Here is a 20,921-nt window from a genome sequence, read left to right on the forward strand (position 1 = left end):
TTGTCTAGTGCCCTCTGGAAATGGAGATATTTGAGGTGTATATATATCTCGAAGTCTCTACTTCTTTTGTAGGGTCTGATGGTGTAGTGGGTTATGGCGTACTAGTTATGGCAGCTACTGGAAGGTAGTTGTGCTTTCTGGGTTCGAGGCCCACTGGTGGGTGTTGTCCAAAGATTATTAATCTTCACTTGTGGTTTATGCAAGTATAGGCTTATAGCATGGACACGAGTTCGCTCACATTAACAGTGGCGTGATGAAAAATGCAGAGTAACCTCTCACTTGTCTAGTGCCCTCGGGAAGTGGAGATATTTGAGGTGTATATATATCTCGAAGTCTCTACTTCTTTTGTAGGGTCTGATGGTGTAGTGGGTTAAGGCGTACTAGTTATGGCAGCTTACTGAAAGGTAGTTGTGCTTTCTGGGTTCGAGGCCCACTGGTGGGTGTTGTCCAAAGATTGTTAATCTTCACTTGTGGTTTATGCAAGTATTAGGCTTATAGCATGGACACGAGTTCTCTCACATTAACAGTGGCTTGATGAAAAACGCAGAGTAACCTCTCACTTGTCTAGTGCCCTCGGGAAGTGGAGATATTTGAGGTGTATATATATCTCGAAGTCTCTACTTCTTTTGTAGGGTCTGATGGTGTAGTGGGTTAAGGTGTACTAGTTATGGCAGCTACTGGAAGGTAGTTGTGCTTTCTGGGTTCGATGCCCACTGGTGGGTGTTGTCCAAAGATTGTTAATCTTCACTTGTGGTTTATGCAAGTATAGGCTTATAGCATGGACACAGAGTTCTCTCACATTAACAGTGGCTTGATGAAATACGCAGAGTAACCTCTCACTTGTCTAGTGCCCTCGGGAAGTGGAGATATTTGAGGTGTATATATATCTCGAAGTCTCTACTTCTTTTGTAGGGTCTGATGGTGTAGTGGGTTAAGGCGTACTAGTTATGGCAGCTACTGGAAGGTAGTTGTGCTTTCTGGGTTCGAGGCCCACTGGTGGGTGTTGTCCAAAGATTGTTAATCTTCACTTGTGGTTTATGCAAGTATAGGCTTATAGCATGGACACGAGTTCTCTCACATTAACAGTGGCTTGATGAAAAACGCAGAGTAACCTCTCACTTGTCTAGTGCCTTCTGGAAGTGGAGATATTTGAGGTGTATATATCTCGAAGTCTCTACTTCTTTTGTAGGGTCTGATGGTGTAGTGGGTTATGGCGTACTAGTTATGGCAGCTACTGGAAGGTAGTTGTGCTTTCTGGGTTCGAGGCCCACTGGTGGGTGTTGTCCAAAGATTATTAATCTTCACTTGTGGTTTATGCAAGTATAGGCTTATAGCATGGACACAAGTTCTCTCACATTAACAGTGGCTTGATGAAAAACGCAGAGTAACCTCTCACTTGTCTAGTGCCCTCGGGAAGTGGAGATATTTGAGGTGTATATATATCTCGAAGTCTCTACTTCTTTTGTAGGGTCTGATGGTGTAGTGGGTTAAGGCGTACTAGTTATGGCAGCTACTGGAAGGTAGTTGTGCTTTCTGGGTTCGATGCCCACTGGTGGGTGTTGTCCAAAGATTGTTAATCTTCACTTGTGGTTTATGCAAGTATAGGCTTATAGCATGGACAAGAGTTCTCTCACATTAACAGTGGCTTGATGAAAAACGCAGAGTAACCTCTCACTTGTCTAGTGCCCTCTGGAAGTGGAGATATTTGAGGTGTATATATATCTCGAAGTCTCTACTTCTTTTGTAGGGTCTGATGGTGTAGTGGGTTAAGGCGTACTAGTTATGGCAGCTACTGGAAGGTAGTTGTGCTTTCTGGGTTCGAGGCCCACTGGTGGGTGTTGTCCAAAGATTATTAATCTTCACTTGTGGTTTATGCAAGTATAGGCTTATAGCATGGACACGAGTTCTCTCACATTAACAGTGGCTTGATGAAAAACGCAGAGTAACCTCTCACTTGTCTAGTGCCCTCGGGAAGTGGAGATATTTGAGGTGTATATATATCTCGAAGTCTCTGCTTCTTTTTTAGGGTCTGATGGTGTAGTGGGTTAAGGCGTACTAGTTATGGCAGCTACTGGAAGGTAGTTGTGCTTTCTGGGTTCTAGGCCCACTGGTGGGTGTTGTCCAAAGATTGTTAATCTTCACTTGTGGTTTATGCAAGTATAGGCTTATAGCATGGACACGAGTTCTCTCACATTAACAGTGGCTTGATGAAAAACGCAGAGTAACCTCTCACTTGTCTAGTGCCCTCGGGAAGTGGAGATATTTGAGGTGTATATATATCTCGAAGTCTCTACTTCTTTTGTAGGGTCTGATGGTGTAGTGGGTTAAGGTGTACTAGTTATGGCAGCTACTGGAAGGTAGTTGTGCTTTCTGGGTTCGATGCCCACTGGTGGGTGTTGTCCAAAGATTGTTAATCTTCACTTGTGGTTTATGCAAGTATAGGCTTATAGCATGGACACGAGTTCTCTCACATTAACAGTGGCTTGATGAAATACGCAGAGTAACCTCTCACTTGTCTAGTGCCCTCGGGAAGTGGAGATATTTGAGGTGTATATATATCTCGAAGTCTCTACTTCTTTTGTAGGGTCTGATGGTGTAGTGGGTTAAGGTGTACTAGTTATGGCAGCTACTGGAAGGTAGTTGTGCTTTCTGGGTTCGATGCCCACTGGTGGGTGTTGTCCAAAGATTGTTAATCTTCACTTGTGGTTTATGCAAGTATAGGACTTATAGCATGGACAAGAGTTCTCTCACATTAACAGTGGCTTGATGAAAAACGCAGAGTAACCTCTCACTTGTCTAGTGCCCTCGGGAAGTGGAGATATTTGAGGTGTATATATATCTCGAAGTCTCTACTTCTTTTGTAGGGTCTGATGGTGTAGTGGGTTATGGCGTACTAGTTATGGCAGCTACTGGAAGGTAGTTGTGCTTTCTGGGTTCGAGGCCCACTGGTGGGTGTTGTCCAAAGATTGTTAATCTTCACTTTTGGTTTATGCAAGTATAGGCTTATAGCATGGACACGAGTTCTCTCACATTAACAGTGGCTTGATGAAAAACGCAGAGTAACCTCTCACTTGTCTAGTGCCCTCGGGAAGTGGAGATATTTGAGGTGTGTATATATATCTCGAAGTCTCTACTTATTTTGTAGGGTCTGATGGTGTAGTGGGTTAAGGCGTACTATTTATGGCAGCTACTGGAAGGCAGTTGTGCTTTCTGGGTTCGAGGCCCACTGGTGGGTGTTGTCCAAAGATTATTAATCTTCACTTGTGGTTTATGCAAGTATAGGCTTATAGCATGGACACGAGTTTTCTCACATTAACAGTGGCTTGATGAAAAACGCAGAGTAACCTCTCACTTGTCTAGTGCCCTCGGGAAGTGGAGATATTTGAGGTGTATATATATCTCGAAGTCTCTACTTCTTTTGTAGGGTCTGATGGTGTAGTGGGTTATGGCAGCTACCGGAAGGTAGTTGTGCTTTCTGGGTTCGAGGCCCACTGGTGGGTGTTGTCCAAAGATTGTTAATCTTCACTTGTGGTTTATGCAAGTATAGGCTTATAGCATGGACACGAGTTCCTCTCACATTAAGAGTGGCTTGATGAAAAACGCAGAGTAACCTCTCACTTGTCTAGTGCCCTCGGGAAGTGGAGATATTTGAGGTGTATATATATCTCGAAGTCTCTACTTCTTTTGTAGGGTCTGATGGTGTAGTGGGTTATGGCGTACTAGTTATGGCAGCTACTGGAAGGTAGTTGTGCTTTCTGGGTTCGAGGCCCACTGGTGGGTGTTGTCCAAAGATTGTTAATCTTCACTTGTGGTTTATGCAAGTATAGGCTTATAGCATGGACACGAGTTCTCTCACATTAGCAGTGGCTTGATGAAAAACGCAGAGTAACCTCTCACTTGTCTAGTGCCCTCGGGAAGTGGAGATATTTGAGGTGTATATATATCTCGAAGTCTCTACTTCTTTTGTAGGGTCTGATGGTGTAGTGGGCTTAAGGCGTACTAGTTATGGCAGCTACTGGAAGGTAGTTGTGCTTTCTGGGTTCGAGGCCCACTGGTGGGTGTTGTCCAAAGATTGTTAATCTTCACTTGTGGTTTATGCAAGTATAGGCTTATAGCATGGACACGAGTTCTCTCACATTAACAGTGGCTTGATGAAAAACGCAGAGTAACCTCTCACTTGTCTAGTGCCCTCGGGAAGTGGAGATATTTGAGGTGTATATATATCTCGAAGTCTCTACATTCTTTTGTAGGGTCTGATGGTGTAGTGGGTTAAGGCGTACTATTTATGGCAGCTACTGGAAGGTAGTTGTGCTTTCTGGGTTCGATGCCCACTGGTGGGTGTTGTCCAAAGATTGTTAATCTTCACTTGTGGTTTATGCAAGTATAGGCTTATAGCATGGACAAGAGTTCTCTCACATTAACAGTGGCTTGATGAAAAACGCAGAGTAACCTCTCACTTGTCTAGTGCCCTCTGGAAATGGAGATATTTGAGGTGTATATATATCTCGATGTCTCAACTTCTTTTGTAGGGTCTGATGGTGTAGTGTGTTAAGGCACTAGTTCCAACCAGGAGGTTTTAACCAGCTCCTGGTTCCAACCAGGAGGCCTGGTTGACGACCGGGCCGCGGGGACACTAAGCCCCGGAAGCACCTCAAGGTAGCCTCAAGGTAGGCGTACTAGTTATGGCAGCTACTGGAATGTAGTTGTGCTTTCTGGGTTCGAGGCCCACTGGTGGGTGTTGTCCAAAGATTGTTAATCTTCACTTGTGGTTTATGCAAGTATAGGCTTATAGCATGGACACGAGTTCTCTCACATTAACAGTGGCTTGATGAAAAACGCAGAGTAACCTCTCACTTGTCTAGTGCCCTCTGGAAAGTGGAGATATTTGAGGTGTATATATATCTCGAAGTCTCTACTTCTTTTGTAGGGTCTGATGGTGTAGTGGGTTATGGCGTACTAGTTATGGCAGCTACTGGAAGGTAGTTGTGCTTTCTGGGTTCGAGGCCCACTGGTGGGTGTTGTCCAAAGATTGATTAATCTTCACTTGTGGTTTATGCAAGTATAGGCTTATAGCATGGACACGAGTTCGCTCACATTAACAGTGGCTTGATGAAAAATGCAGAGTAACCTCTCACTTGTCTAGTGCCCTCGGGAAGTGGAGATATTTGAGGTGTATATATATCTCGAAGTCTCTACTTCTTTTGTAGGGTCTGATGGTGTAGTGGGTTAAGGCGTGCTAGTTATGGCAGCTACTGAAAGGTAGTTGTGCTTTCTGGGTTCGAGGCCCACTGGTGGGTGTTGTCCAAAGATTGTTAATCTTCACTTGTGGTTTATGCAAGTATTGGCTTATAGCATGGACACGAGTTCTCTCACATTAACAGTGGCTTGATGAAAAACGCAGAGTAACCTCTCACTTGTCTAGTGCCCTCGGGAAGTGGAGATATTTGAGGTGTATATATATTCTCGAAGTCTCTACTTCTTTTGTAGGGTCTGATGGTGTAGTGGGTTAAGGTGTACTAGTTATGGCAGCTACTGGAAGGTAGTTGTGCTTTCTGGGTTCGATGCCCACTGGTGGGTGTTGTCCAAAGATTGTTAATCTTCACTTGTGGTTTATGCAAGTATAGGCTTATAGCATGGACACGAGTTCTCTCACATTAACAGTGGCTTGATGAAATACGCAGAGTAACCTCTCACTTGTCTAGTGCCCTCGGGAAGTGGAGATATTTGAGGTGTATATATATCTCGAAGTCTCTACTTCTTTTGTAGGGTCTGATGGTGTAGTGGGTTAAGGCGTACTAGTTATGGCAGCTACTGGAAGGTAGTTGTGCTTTCTGGGTTCGATGCCCACTGGTGGGTGTTGTCCAAAGATTGTTAATCTTCACTTGTGGTTTATGCAAGTATAGGCTTATAGCATGGACAAGAGTTCTCTCACATTAACAGTGGCTTGATGAAAAACGCAGAGTAACCTCTCACTTGTCTAGTGCCCTCTGGAAATGGAGATATTTGAGGTGTATATATATCTCGAAGTCTCTACTTCTTTTGTAGGGTCTGATGGTGTAGTGGGTTATGGCGTACTAGTTATGGCAGCTACTGGAAGGTAGTTGTGCTTTCTGGGTTCGAGGCCCACTGGTGGGTGTTGTCCAAAGATTATTAATCTTCACTTGTGGTTTATGCAAGTATAGGCTTATAGCATGGACACGAGTTCTCTCACATTAACAGTGGCGTGATGAAAAATGCAGAGTAACCTCTCACTTGTCTAGTGCCCTCGGGAAGTGGAGATATTTGAGGTGTATATATATCTCGAAGTCTCTACTTCTTTTTTAAGGGTCTGATGGTGTAGTGGGTTAAGGCGTACTAGTTATGGCAGCTACTAGAAGGTAGTTGTGCTTTCTGGGTTCGAGGCCCACTGGTGGGTGTTGTCCAAAGATTGTTAATCTTCACTTGTGGTTTATGCAAGTATTAGGCTTATAGCATGGACACAAGTTCTCTCACATTAACAGTGGCTTGATGAAAAACGCAGAGTAACCTCTCACTTGTCTAGTGCCCTCGGGAAGTGGAGATATTTGAGGTGTATATATATCTCGAAGTCTCTACTTCTTTTGTAGGGTCTGATGGTGTAGTGGGTTATGGCGTACTAGTTATGGCAGCTACTGGAAGGTAGTTGTGCTTTCTGGGTTCGAGGCCCACTGGTGGGTGTTGTCCAAAGATTGTTAATCTTCACTTTTGGTTTATGCAAGTATAGGCTTATAGCATGGACAAGAGTTCTCTCACATTAACAGTGGCTTGATGAAAAACGCAGAGTAACCTCTCACTTGTCTAGTGCCCTCGGGAAGTGGAGATATTTGAGGTGTGTATATATATCTCGAAGTCTCTACTTATTTTTGTAGGGTCTGATGGTGTAGTGGGTTAAGGCGTACTATTTATGGCAGCTACTGGAAGGCAGTTGTGCTTTCTGGGTTCGAGGCCCACTGGTGGGTGTTGTCCAAAGATTATTAATCTTCACTTGTGGTTTATGCAAGTATAGGCTTATAGCATGGACACGAGTTTTCTCACATTAACAGTGGCTTGATGAAAAACGCAGAGTAACCTCTCACTTGTCTAGTGCCCTCGGGAAGTGGAGATATTTGAGGTGTATATATATCTCGAAGTCTCTACTTCTTTTGTAGGGTCTGATGGTGTAGTGGGTTATGGCGTACTAGTTATGGCAGCTACTGGAAGGTAGTTGTGCTTTCTGGGTTCGAGGCCCACTGGTGGGTGTTGTCCAAAGATTGTTAATCTTCACTTGTGGTTTATGCAAGTATAGGCTTATAGCATGGACACGAGTTCCTCTCACATTAAGAGTGGCTTGATGAAAAACGCAGAGTAACCTCTCACTTGTCTAGTGCCCTCGGGAAGTGGAGATATTTGAGGTGTATATATATCTCGAAGTCTCTACTTCTTTTGTAGGGTCTGATGGTGTAGTGGGTTATGGCGTACTAGTTATGGCAGCTACTGGAAGGTAGTTGTGCTTTCTGGGTTCGAGGCCCACTGGTGGGTGTTGTCCAAAGATTGTTAATCTTCACTTGTGGTTTATGCAAGTATAGGCTTATAGCATGGACACGAGTTCTCTCACATTAGGAGTGGCTTGATGAAAAACGCAGAGTAACCTCTCACTTGTCTAGTGCCCTCGGGAAGTGGAGATATTTGAGGTGTATATATATCTCGAAGTCTCTACTTCTTTTTTAGGGTCTGATGGTGTAGTGGCTTAAGGCGTACTAGTTATGGCAGCTACTGGAAGGTAGTTGTGCTTTCTGGGTTCGAGGCCCACTGGTGGGTGTTGTCCAAAGATTGTTAATCTTCACTTGTGGTTTATGCAAGTATAGGCTTATAGCATGGACACGAGTTCTCTCACATTAACAGTGGCTTGATGAAAAACGCAGAGTAACCTCTCACTTGTCTAGTGCCCTCGGGAAGTGGAGATATTTGAGGTGTATATATATCTCGAAGTCTCTACATCTTTTGTAGGGTCTGATGGTGTAGTGGGTTAAGGCGTACTATTTATGGCAGCTACTGGAAGGTAGTTGTGCTTTCTGGGTTCGATGCCCACTGGTGGGTGTTGTCCAAAGATTGTTAATCTTCACTTGTGGTTTATGCAAGTATAGGCTTATAGCATGGACAAGAGTTCTCTCACATTAACAGTGGCTTGATGAAAAACGCAGAGTAACCTCTCACTTGTCTAGTGCCCTCTGGAAATGGAGATATTTGAGGTGTATATATATCTCGATGTCTCAACTTCTTTTGTAGGGTCTGATGGTGTAGTGTGTTAAGGCACTAGTTCTAACCAGGAGGTTTTAACCAGCTCCTGGTTCCAACCAGGAGGCCTGGTTGACGACCGGGCCGCGGGGACACTAAGCCCCGGAAGCACCTCAAGGTAGCCTCAAGGTAGGCGTACTAGTTATGGCAGCTACTGGAATGTAGTTGTGCTTTCTGGGTTCGAGGCCCACTGGTGGTGTTGTCCAAAGATTGTTAATCTTCACTTGTGGTTTATGCAAGTATAGGCTTATAGCATGGACACGAGTTCTCTCACATTAAGAGTGGCTTGATGAAAAACGCAGAGTAACCTCTCACTTGTCTAGTGCCCTCGGGAAGTGGAGATATTTGAGGTGTGTATATATATCTCAAAGTCTCTACTTCTTTTGTAGGGTCTGATGGTGTAGTGAGTTAAGGCGTACTATTTATGGCAGCTACTGGAAGGTAGTTGTGCTTTCTGGGTTCGAGGCCCACTGGTGGGTGTTGTCCAAATATTATTAATCTTCACTTGTGGTTTATGCAAGTATAGGCTTATAGCATGGACACGAGTTCGCTCAAATTAACAGTGGCGTGATGAAAAACGCAGAGTAACCTCTCACTTGTCTAGTGCCCTCGGGAAGTGGAGATATTTGAGGTGTATATATATCTCGAAGTCTCTACTTCTTTTTTAGGGTCTGATGGTGTAGTGGGTTAAGGCGTGCTAGTTATGGCAGCTACTAGAAGGTAGTTGTGCTTTCTGGGTTCGAGGCCCACTGGTGGGTGTTGTCCAAAGATTGTTAATCTTCACTTGTGGTTTATGCAAGTATTGGCTTATAGCATGGACACGAGTTCTCTCACATTAACAGTGGCTTGATGAAAAACGCAGAGTAACCTCTCACTTGTCTAGTGCCCTCGGGAAGTGGAGATATTTGAGGTGTATATATATTTCGAAGTCTCTACTTCTTTTGTAGGGTCTGATGGTGTAGTGGGTTAAGGTGTACTAGTTATGGCAGCTACTGGAAGGTAGTTGTGCTTTCTGGGTTCGATGCCCACTGGTGGGTGTTGTCCAAAGATTGTTAATCTTCACTTGTGGTTTATGCAAGTATAGGCTTATAGCATGGACACGAGTTCTCTCACATTAACAGTGGCTTGATGAAAATCGCAGAGTAACCTCTCACTTGTCTAGTGCCCTCGGGAAGTGGAGATATTTGAGGTGTATATATATCTCGAAGTCTCTACTTCTTTTGTAGGGTCTGATGGTGTAGTGGGTTAAGGCTGTACTAGTTATGGCAGCTACTGGAAGGTAGTTGTGCTTTCTGGGTTCGATGCCCACTGGTGGGTGTTGTCCAAAGATTGTTAATCTTCACTTGTGGTTTATGCAAGTATAGGCTTATAGCATGGACAAGAGTTCTCTCACATTAACAGTGGCTTGATGAAAAACGCAGAGTAACCTCTCACTTGTCTAGTGCCCTCGGGAAGTGGAGATATTTGAGGTGTATATATATCTCGAAGTCTCTACTTCTTTTGTAGGGTCTGATGGTGTAGTGGGTTATGGCGTACTAGTTATGGCAGCTACTGGAAGGTAGTTGTGCTTTCTGGGTTCGAGGCCCACTGGTGGGTGTTGTCCAAAGATTGTTAATCTTCACTTGTGGTTTATGCAAGTATAGGCTTATAGCATGGACAAGAGTTCTCTCACATTAACAGTGGCTTGATGAAAAACGCAGAGTAACCTCTCACTTGTCTAGTGCCCTCGGGAAGTGGAGATATTTGAGGTGTGTATATATATCTCAAAGTCTCTACTTCTTTTGTAGGGTCTGATGGTGTAGTGGGTTAAGGCGTACTATTTATGGCAGCTACTGGAAGGCAGTTGTGCTTTCTGGGTTCGAGGCCCACTGGTGGGTGTTGTCCAAAGATTATTAATCTTCACTTGTGGTTTATGCAAGTATAGGCTTATAGCATGGACACGAGTTCTCTCACATTAACAGTGGCTTGATGAAAAACGCAGAGTAACCTCTCACTTGTCTAGTGCCCTCGGGAAGTGGAGATATTTGAGGTGTATATATATCTCGAAGTCTCTACATCTTTTGTAGGGTCTGATGGTGTAGTGGGTTAAGGCGTACTATTTATGGCAGCTACTGGAAGGTAGTTGTGCTTTCTGGGTTCGATGCCCACTGGTGGGTGTTGTCCAAAGATTGTTAATCTTCACTTGTGGTTTATGCAAGTATAGGCTTATAGCATGGACAAGAGTTCTCTCACATTAACAGTGGCTTGATGAAAAACGCAGAGTAACCTCTCACTTGTCTAGTGCCCTCTGGAAATGGAGATATTTGAGGTGTATATATATCTCGATGTCTCAACTTCTTTTGTAGGGTCTGATGGTGTAGTGTGTTAAGGCACTAGTTCCAACCAGGAGGTTTTAACCAGCTCCTGGTTCCAACCAGGAGGCCTGGTTGACGACCGGGCCGCGGGGACACTAAGCCCCGGAAGCACCTCAAGGTAGCCTCAAGGTAGGCGTACTAGTTATGGCAGCTACTGGAATGTAGTTGTGCTTTCTGGGTTCGAGGCCCACTGGTGGTGTTGTCCAAAGATTGTTAATCTTCACTTGTGGTTTATGCAAGTATAGGCTTATAGCATGGACACGAGTTCTCTCACATTAAGAGTGGCTTGATGAAAAACGCAGAGTAACCTCTCACTTGTCTAGTGCCCTCGGGAAGTGGAGATATTTGAGGTGTATATATATCTCAAAGTCTCTACTTCTTTTGTAGGGTCTGATGGTGTAGTGAGTTAAGGCGTACTATTTATGGCAGCTACTGGAAGGTAGTTGTGCTTTCTGGGTTCGAGGCCCACTGGTGGGTGTTGTCCAAATATTATTAATCTTCACTTGTGGTTTATGCAAGTATAGGCTTATAGCATGGACACGAGTTCGCTCAAATTAACAGTGGCGTGATGAAAAACGCAGAGTAACCTCTCACTTGTCTAGTGCCCTCGGGAAGTGGAGATATTTGAGGTGTATATATATCTCGAAGTCTCTACTTCTTTTTTAGGGTCTGATGGTGTAGTGGGTTAAGGCGTGCTAGTTATGGCAGCTACTAGAAGGTAGTTGTGCTTTCTGGGTTCGAGGCCCACTGGTGGGTGTTGTCCAAAGATTGTTAATCTTCACTTGTGGTTTATGCAAGTATTGGCTTATAGCATGGACACGAGTTCTCTCACATTAACAGTGGCTTGATGAAAAACGCAGAGTAACCTCTCACTTGTCTAGTGCCCTCGGGAAGTGGAGATATTTGAGGTGTATATATATTTCGAAGTCTCTACTTCTTTTGTAGGGTCTGATGGTGTAGTGGGTTAAGGTGTACTAGTTATGGCAGCTACTGGAAGGTAGTTGTGCTTTCTGGGTTCGATGCCCACTGGTGGGTGTTGTCCAAAGATTGTTAATCTTCACTTGTGGTTTATGCAAGTATAGGCTTATAGCATGGACACGAGTTCTCTCACATTAACAGTGGCTTGATGAAAATTCGCAGAGTAACCTCTCACTTGTCTAGTGCCCTCGGGAAGTGGAGATATTTGAGGTGTATATATATCTCGAAGTCTCTACTTCTTTTGTAGGGTCTGATGGTGTAGTGGGTTAAGGTGTACTAGTTATGGCAGCTACTGGAAGGTAGTTGTGCTTTCTGGGTTCGATGCCCACTGGTGGGTGTTGTCCAAAGATTGTTAATCTTCACTTGTGGTTTATGCAAGTATAGACTTATAGCATGGACAAGAGTTCTCTCACATTAACAGTGGCTTGATGAAAAACGCAGAGTAACCTCTCACTTGTCTAGTGCCCTCGGGAAGTGGAGATATTTGAGGTGTATATATATCTCGAAGTCTCTACTTCTTTTGTAGGGTCTGATGGTGTAGTGGGTTATGGCGTACTAGTTATGGCAGCTACTGGAAGGTAGTTGTGCTTTCTGGGTTCGAGGCCCACTGGTGGGTGTTGTCCAAAGATTGTTAATCTTCACTTTTGGTTTATGCAAGTATAGGCTTATAGCATGGACAAGAGTTCTCTCACATTAACAGTGGCTTGATGAAAAACGCAGAGTAACCTCTCACTTGTCTAGTGCCCTCGGGAAGTGGAGATATTTGAGGTGTGTATATATATCTCGAAGTCTCTACTTATTTTTGTAGGGTCTGATGGTGTAGTGGGTTAAGGCGTAATATTTATGGCAGCTACTGGAAGGCAGTTGTGCTTTCTGGGTTCGAGGCCCACTGGTGGGTGTTGTCCAAAGATTATTAATCTTCACTTGTGGTTTATGCAAGTATAGGCTTATAGCATGGACACGAGTTCTCTCACATTAACAGTGGCTTGATGAAAAACGCAGAGTAACCTCTCACTTGTCTAGTGCCCTCGGGAAGTGGAGATATTTGAGGTGTATATATATTTCGAAGTCTCTACTTCTTTTGTAGGGTCTGATGGTGTAGTGGGTTAAGGTGTACTAGTTATGGCAGCTACTGGAAGGTAGTTGTGCTTTCTGGGTTCGATGCCCACTGGTGGGTGTTGTCCAAAGATTGTTAATCTTCACTTGTGGTTTATGCAAGTATAGGCTTATAGCATGGACACGAGTTCTCTCACATTAACAGTGGCTTGATGAAATACGCAGAGTAACCTCTCACTTGTCTAGTGCCCTCGGGAAGTGGAGATATTTGAGGTGTATATATATCTCGAAGTCTCTACTTCTTTTGTAGGGTCTGATGGTGTAGTGGGTTAAGGTGTACTAGTTATGGCAGCTACTGGAAGGTAGTTGTGCTTTCTGGGTTCGATGCCCACTGGTGGGTGTTGTCCAAAGATTGTTAATCTTCACTTGTGGTTTATGCAAGTATAGACTTATAGCATGGACAAGAGTTCTCTCACATTAACAGTGGCTTGATGAAAAACGCAGAGTAACCTCTCACTTGTCTAGTGCCCTCGGGAAGTGGAGATATTTGAGGTGTATATATATCTCGAAGTCTCTACTTCTTTTGTAGGGTCTGATGGTGTAGTGGGTTATGGCGTACTAGTTATGGCAGCTACTGGAAGGTAGTTGTGCTTTCTGGGTTCGAGGCCCACTGGTGGGTGTTGTCCAAAGATTGTTAATCTTCACTTTTGGTTTATGCAAGTATAGGCTTATAGCATGGACAAGAGTTCTCTCACATTAACAGTGGCTTGATGAAAAACGCAGAGTAACCTCTCACTTGTCTAGTGCCCTCGGGAAGTGGAGATATTTGAGGTGTGTATATATATCTCGAAGTCTCTACTTATTTTTGTAGGGTCTGATGGTGTAGTGGGTTAAGGCGTAATATTTATGGCAGCTACTGGAAGGCAGTTGTGCTTTCTGGGTTCGAGGCCCACTGGTGGGTGTTGTCCAAAGATTATTAATCTTCACTTGTGGTTTATGCAAGTATAGGCTTATAGCATGGACACGAGTTTTCTCATATTAACAGTGGCTTGATGAAAACGCAGAGTAACCTCTCACTTGTCTAGTGCCCTCGGGAAGTGGAGATATTTGAGGTGTATATATATCTCGAAGTCTCTACTTCTTTTGTAGGGTCTGATGGTGTAGTGGGTTATGGCGTACTAGTTATGGCAGCTACCGGAAGGTAGTTGTGCTTTCTGGGTTCGAGGCCCACTGGTGGGTGTTGTCCAAAGATTGTTAATCTTCACTTGTGGTTTATGCAAGTATAGGCTTATAGCATGGACACGAGTTCCTCTCACATTAAGAGTGGCTTGATGAAAAACGCAGAGTAACCTCTCACTTGTCTAGTGCCCTCGGGAAGTGGAGATATTTGAGGTGTATATATATCTCGAAGTCTCTACTTCTTTTGTAGGGTCTGATGGTGTAGTGGGTTATGGCGTACTAGTTATGGCAGCTACTGGAAGGTAGTTGTGCTTTCTGGGTTCGAGGCCCACTGGTGGGTGTTGTCCAAAGATTGTTAATCTTCACTTGTGGTTTATGCAAGTATAGGCTTATAGCATGGACACGAGTTCTCTCACATTAGGAGTGGCTTGATGAAAAACGCAGAGTAACCTCTCACTTGTCTAGTGCCCTCGGGAAGTGGAGATATTTGAGGTGTATATATATCTCGAAGTCTCTACTTCTTTTTTAGGGTCTGATGGTGTAGTGGCTTAAGGCGTACTAGTTATGGCAGCTACTGGAAGGTAGTTGTGCTTTCTGGGTTCGAGGCCCACTGGTGGGTGTTGTCCAAAGATTGTTAATCTTCACTTGTGGTTTATGCAAGTATAGGCTTATAGCATGGACACGAGTTCTCTCACATTAACAGTGGCTTGATGAAAAACGCAGAGTAACCTCTCACTTGTCTAGTGCCCTCGGGAAGTGGAGATATTTGAGGTGTATATATATCTCGAAGTCTCTACATCTTTTGTAGGGTCTGATGGTGTAGTGGGTTAAGGCGTACTATTTATGGCAGCTACTGGAAGGTAGTTGTGCTTTCTGGGTTCGATGCCCACTGGTGGGTGTTGTCCAAAGATTGTTAATCTTCACTTGTGGTTTATGCAAGTATAGGCTTATAGCATGGACAAGAGTTCTCTCACATTAACAGTGGCTTGATGAAAAACGCAGAGTAACCTCTCACTTGTCTAGTGCCCTCTGGAAATGGAGATATTTGAGGTGTATATATATCTCGATGTCTCAACTTCTTTTGTAGGGTCTGATGGTGTAGTGTGTTAAGGCACTAGTTCCAACCAGGAGGTTTTAACCAGCTCCTGGTTCCAACCAGGAGGCCTGGTTGACGACCGGGCCGCGGGGACACTAAGCCCCGGAAGCACCTCAAGGTAGCCTCAAGGTAGGCGTACTAGTTATGGCAGCTACTGGAATGTAGTTGTGCTTTCTGGGTTCGAGGCCCACTGGTGGTGTTGTCAAAAGATTGTTAATATTCACTTGTGGTTTATGCAAGTATAGGCTTATAGCATGGACACGAGTTCTCTCACATTAAGAGTGGCTTGATGAAAAACGCAGAGTAACCTCTCACTTGTCTAGTGCCCTCGGGAAGTGGAGATATTTGAGGTGTGTATATATATCTCAAAGTCTCTACTTCTTTTGTAGGGTCTGATGGTGTAGTGAGTTAAGGCGTACTATTTATGGCAGCTACTGGAAGGTAGTTGTGCTTTCTGGGTTCGAGGCCCACTGGTGGGTGTTGTCCAAATATTATTAATCTTCACTTGTGGTTTATGCAAGTATAGGCTTATAGCATGGACACGAGTTCGCTCAAATTAACAGTGGCGTGATGAAAAACGCAGAGTAACCTCTCACTTGTCTAGTGCCCTCGGGAAGTGGAGATATTTGAGGTGTATATATATCTCGAAGTCTCTACTTCTTTTTTAGGGTCTGATGGTGTAGTGGGTTAAGGCGTGCTAGTTATGGCAGCTTCTAAAAGGTAGTTGTGCTTTCTGGTTCGAGGCCCACTGGTGGGTGTTGTCCAAAGATTGTTAATCTTCACTTGTGGTTTATGCAAGTATTGGCTTATAGCATGGACACGAGTTCTCTCACATTAACAGTGGCTTGATGAAAAACGCAGAGTAACCTCTCACTTGTCTAGTGCCCTCGGGAAGTGGAGATATTTGAGGTGCCTATATATTTCGAAGTCTCTACTTCTTTTGTAGGGTCTGATGGTGTAGTGGGTTAAGGTGTACTAGTTATGGCAGCTACTGGAAGGTAGTTGTGCTTTCTGGGTTCGATGCCCACTGGTGGGTGTTGTCCAAAGATTGTTAATCTTCACTTGTGGTTTATGCAAGTATAGGCTTATAGCATGGACACGAGTTCTCTCACATTAACAGTGGCTTGATGAAATACGCAGAGTAACCTCTCACTTGTCTAGTGCCCTCGGGAAGTGGAGATATTTGAGGTGTATATATATCTCGAAGTCTCTACTTCTTTTGTAGGGTCTGATGGTGTAGTGGGTTAAGGCGTACTAGTTATGGCAGCTACTGGAAGGTAGTTGTGCTTTCTGGGTTCGATGCCCACTGGTGGGTGTTGTCCAAAGATTGTTAATCTTCACTTGTGGTTTATGCAAGTATAGGCTTATAGCATGGACAAGAGTTCTCTCACATTAACAGTGGCTTGATGAAAAACGCAGAGTAACCTCTCACTTGTCTAGTGCCCTCTGGAAATGGAGATATTTGAGGTGTATATATATCTCGAAGTCTCTACTTCTTTTGTAGGGTCTGATGGTGTAGTGGGTTATGGCGTACTAGTTATGGCAGCTACTGGAAGGTAGTTGTGCTTTCTGGGTTCGAGGCCCACTGGTGGGTGTTGTCCAAAGATTATTAATCTTCACTTGTGGTTTATGCAAGTATAGGCTTATAGCATGGACACGAGTTCGCTCACATTAACAGTGGCGTGATGAAAAATGCAGAGTAACCTCTCACTTGTCTAGTGCCCTCGGGAAGTGGAGATATTTGAGGTGTATATATATCTCGAAGTCTCTACTTCTTTTTTAGGGTCTGATGGTGTAGTGGGTTAAGGCGTGCTAGTTATGGCAGCTACTAGAAGGTAGTTGTGCTTTCTGGGTTCGAGGCCCACTGGTGGGTGTTGTCCAAAGATTGTTAATCTTCACTTGTGGTTTATGCAAGTATTGGCTTATAGCATGGACACAAGTTCTCTCACATTAACAGTGGCTTGATGAAAAACGCAGAGTAACCTCTCACTTGTCTAGTGCCCTCGGGAAGTGGAGATATTTGAGGTGTATATATATCTCGAAGTCTCTACTTCTTTTGTAGGGTCTGATGGTGTAGTGGGTTATGGCGTACTAGTTATGGCAGCTACTGGAAGGTAGTTGTGCTTTCTGGGTTCGAGGCCCACTGGTGGGTGTTGTCCAAAGATTGTTAATCTTCACTTTTGGTTTATGCAAGTATAGGCTTATAGCATGGACAAGAGTTCTCTCACATTAACAGTGGCTTGATGAAAAACGCAGAGTAACCTCTCACTTGTCTAGTGCCCTCGGGAAGTGGAGATATTTGAGGTGTGTATATATATCTCGAAGTCTCTACTTATTTTTGTAGGGTCTGATGGTGTAGTGGGTTAAGGCGTAATATTTATGGCAGCTACTGGAAGGCAGTTGTGCTTTCTGGGTTCGAGGCCCACTGGTGGGTGTTGTCCAAAGATTATTAATCTTCACTTGTGGTTTATGCAAGTATAGGCTTATAGCATGGACACGAGTTTTCTCACATTAACAGTGGCTTGATGAAAAACGCAGAGTAACCTCTCACTTGTCTAGTGCCCTCGGGAAGTGGAGATATTTGAGGTGTATATATATCTCGAAGTCTCTACTTCTTTTGTAGGGTCTGATGGTGTAGTGGGTTATGGCGTACTAGTTATGGCAGCTACTGGAAGGTAGTTGTGCTTTCTGGGTTCGAGGCCCACTGGTGGGTGTTGTCCAAAGATTGTTAATCTTCACTTGTGGTTTATGCAAGTATAGGCTTATAGCATGGACACGAGTTCCTCTCACATTAAGAGTGGCTTGATGAAAAACGCAGAGTAACCTCTCACTTGTCTAGTGCCCTCGGGAAGTGGAGATATTTGAGGTGTATATATATCTCGAAGTCTCTACTTCTTTTGTAGGGTCTGATGGTGTAGTGGGTTATGGCGTACTAGTTATGGCAGCTACTGGAAGGTAGTTGTGCTTTCTGGGTTCGAGGCCCACTGGTGGGTGTTGTCCAAATATTATTAATCTTCACTTGTGGTTTATGCAAGTATAGGCTTATAGCATGGACACGAGTTCGCTCAAATTAACAGTGGCGTGATGAAAAACGCAGAGTAACCTCTCACTTGTCTAGTGCCCTCGGGAAGTGGAGATATTTGAGGTGTATATATATCTCGAAGTCTCTACTTCTTTTTTAGGGTCTGATGGTGTAGTGGGTTAAGGCGTGCTAGTTATGGCAGCTACTAGAAGGTAGTTGTGCTTTCTGGGTTCGAGGCCCACTGGTGGGTGTTGTCCAAAGATTGTTAATCTTCACTTGTGGTTTATGCAAGTATTGGCTTATAGCATGGACACGAGTTCTCTCACATTAACAGTGGCTTGATGAAAAACGCAGAGTAACCTCTCACTTGTCTAGTGCCCTCGGGAAGTGGAGATATTTGAGGTGTATATATATTTCGAAGTCTCTACTTCTTTTGTAGGGTCTGATGGTGTAGTGGGTTAAGGTGTGCTAGTTATGGCAGCTACTGGAAGGTAGTTGTGCTTTCTGGGTTCGATGCCCACTGGTGGGTGTTGTCCAAAGATTGTTAATCTTCACTTGTGGTTTATGCAAGTATAGGCTTATAGCATGGACACGAGTTCTCTCACATTAACAGTGGCTTGATGAAAATCGCAGAGTAACCTCTCACTTGTCTAGTGCCCTCGGGAAGTGGAGATATTTGAGGTGTATATATATCTCGAAGTCTCTACTTCTTTTGTAGGGTCTGATGGTGTAGTGGGTTAAGGTGTACTAGTTATGGCAGCTACTGGAAGGTAGTTGTGCTTTCTGGGTTCGATGCCCACTGGTGGGTGTTGTCCAAAGATTGTTAATCTTCACTTGTGGTTTATGCAAGTATAGACTTATAGCATGGACAAGAGTTCTCTCACATTAACAGTGGCTTGATGAAAAACGCAGAGTAACCTCTCACTTGTCTAGTGCCCTCGGGAAGTGGAGATATTTGAGGTGTATATATATCTCGAAGTCTCTACTTCTTTTGTAGGGTCTGATGGTGTAGTGGGTTATGGCGTACTAGTTATGGCAGCTACTGGAAGGTAGTTGTGCTTTCTGGGTTCGAGGCCCACTGGTGGGTGTTGTCCAAAGATTGTTAATCTTCACTTTTGGTTTATGCAAGTATAGGCTTATAGCATGGACAAGAGTTCTCTCACATTAACAGTGGCTTGATGAAAAACGCAGAGTAACCTCTCACTTGTCTAGTGCCCTCGGGAAGTGGAGATATTTGAGGTGTGTATATATATCTCGAAGTCTCTACTTATTTTGTAGGGTCTGATGGTGTAGTGGGTTAAGGCGTAATATTTATGGCAGCTACTGGAAGGCAGTTGTGCTTTCTGGGTTCGAGGCCCACTGGTGGGTGTTGTCCAAAGATTATTAATCTTCACTTGTGGTTTATGTAAGTATAGGCTTATAGCATGGACAAGAGTTCTCTCACATTAATAGTGGCTTGATGAAAAACGCAGAGTAACCTCTCACTTGTCTAGTGCCCTCAGGAAGTGGAGATATTTGAGGAGTGTATATATATCTCAAAGTCTCTACTTCTTTTGTAGGGTCTGATGGTGTAGTGGGTTAAGGCGTACTATTTATGGCAGCTACTGGAAGGTAGTTGTGCTTTCTGGGTTCGAGGCCCACTGGTGGGTGTTGTCCAAAGATTATTAATCTTCACTTGTGGTTTATGCAAGTATAGGCTTATAGCATGGACACGAGTTCGCTCACATTAACAGTGGCGTGATGAAAAACGCAGAGTAACCTCTCACTTGTCTAGTGCCCTCGGGAAGTGGAGATATTTGAGGTGTATATATATCTCGAAGTCTCTACTTCTTTTGTGAGGTCTGATGGTGTAGTGGGTTAAGGCGTACTAGTTATGGCAGCTACTGGAAGGTAGTTGTGCTTTCTGGGATCGAGGCCCACTGTTGGTGTTGTCCAAAGATTGTTAATCTTCACTTGTGGTATATGCAAGTATAGGCTTATAGCATGGACACGAGTTCTCTCACATTAAGAGTGACTTGATGAAAAACGCCTAGTAACCTCTCACTTGTCTAATGCCCTCGGGAAGTGGAGATATTTGAGGTGTATATATATCTCGAAGTCTCTACTTCTTTTTTAGGGTCTGATGGTGTAGTGGGTTAAGGCGTACTAGTTATGGCAGCTACTGGAAGGTAGTTGTGCTTTCTGGGTTCGAGGCCCACTGGTGGGTGTTGTCCAAAGATTGTTAATCTTCACTTGTGGTTTATGCAAGTATAGGCTTATAGCATGGACACGAGTTCTCTCACATTAACAGTGGCTTGATGAAAAACGCAGAGTAACCTCTCACTTGTCTAGTGCCCTCGGGAAGTTGAGATATTTGAGGTGTATATATATCTCGAAGTCTCTACTTCTTTTGTAGGGTCTGATGGTGTAGTGGGTTAAGGCGTACTAGTTATGGCAGCTACTGGAAGGTAGTTGTGCTTTCTGGGTTCGAGGCCCACTGGTGGTGTTGTCCAAAGATTGTTAATCTTCACTTGTGGTATATGCAAGTATAGGCTTATAGCATGGACACGAGTTCTCTCACATTAAGAGTGGCTTGATGAAAAACGCAGAGTAACCTCTCACTTGTCTAGTGCCCTCGGGAAGTGGAGATATTTGAGGTGTATATATATCTCGAAGTCTCTACTTCTTTTTTAGGGTCTGATGGTGTAGTGGGTTAAGGCGTACTAGTTATGGCAGCTACTGGAAGGTAGTTGTTCTTTCTGGGTTCAAGGCCCACTGGTGGGTGTTGTCCAAAGATTGTTAATCTTCACTTGTGGTTTATGCAAGTATAGGCTTATAGCATGGACACGAGTTCTCTCACATTAACAGTGGCTTGATGAAAAACGCAGAGTAACCTCTCACTTGTCTAGTGCCCTCAGGAAGTGGAGATATTTGAGGTGTATATATATCTCGAAGTCTCTACTTC

This window comes from Procambarus clarkii, unplaced genomic scaffold, assembly GCF_040958095.1.
Source record: "Procambarus clarkii isolate CNS0578487 unplaced genomic scaffold, FALCON_Pclarkii_2.0 HiC_scaffold_105, whole genome shotgun sequence".
Taxonomy (NCBI): Eukaryota; Metazoa; Arthropoda; class Malacostraca; order Decapoda; family Cambaridae; genus Procambarus; species Procambarus clarkii.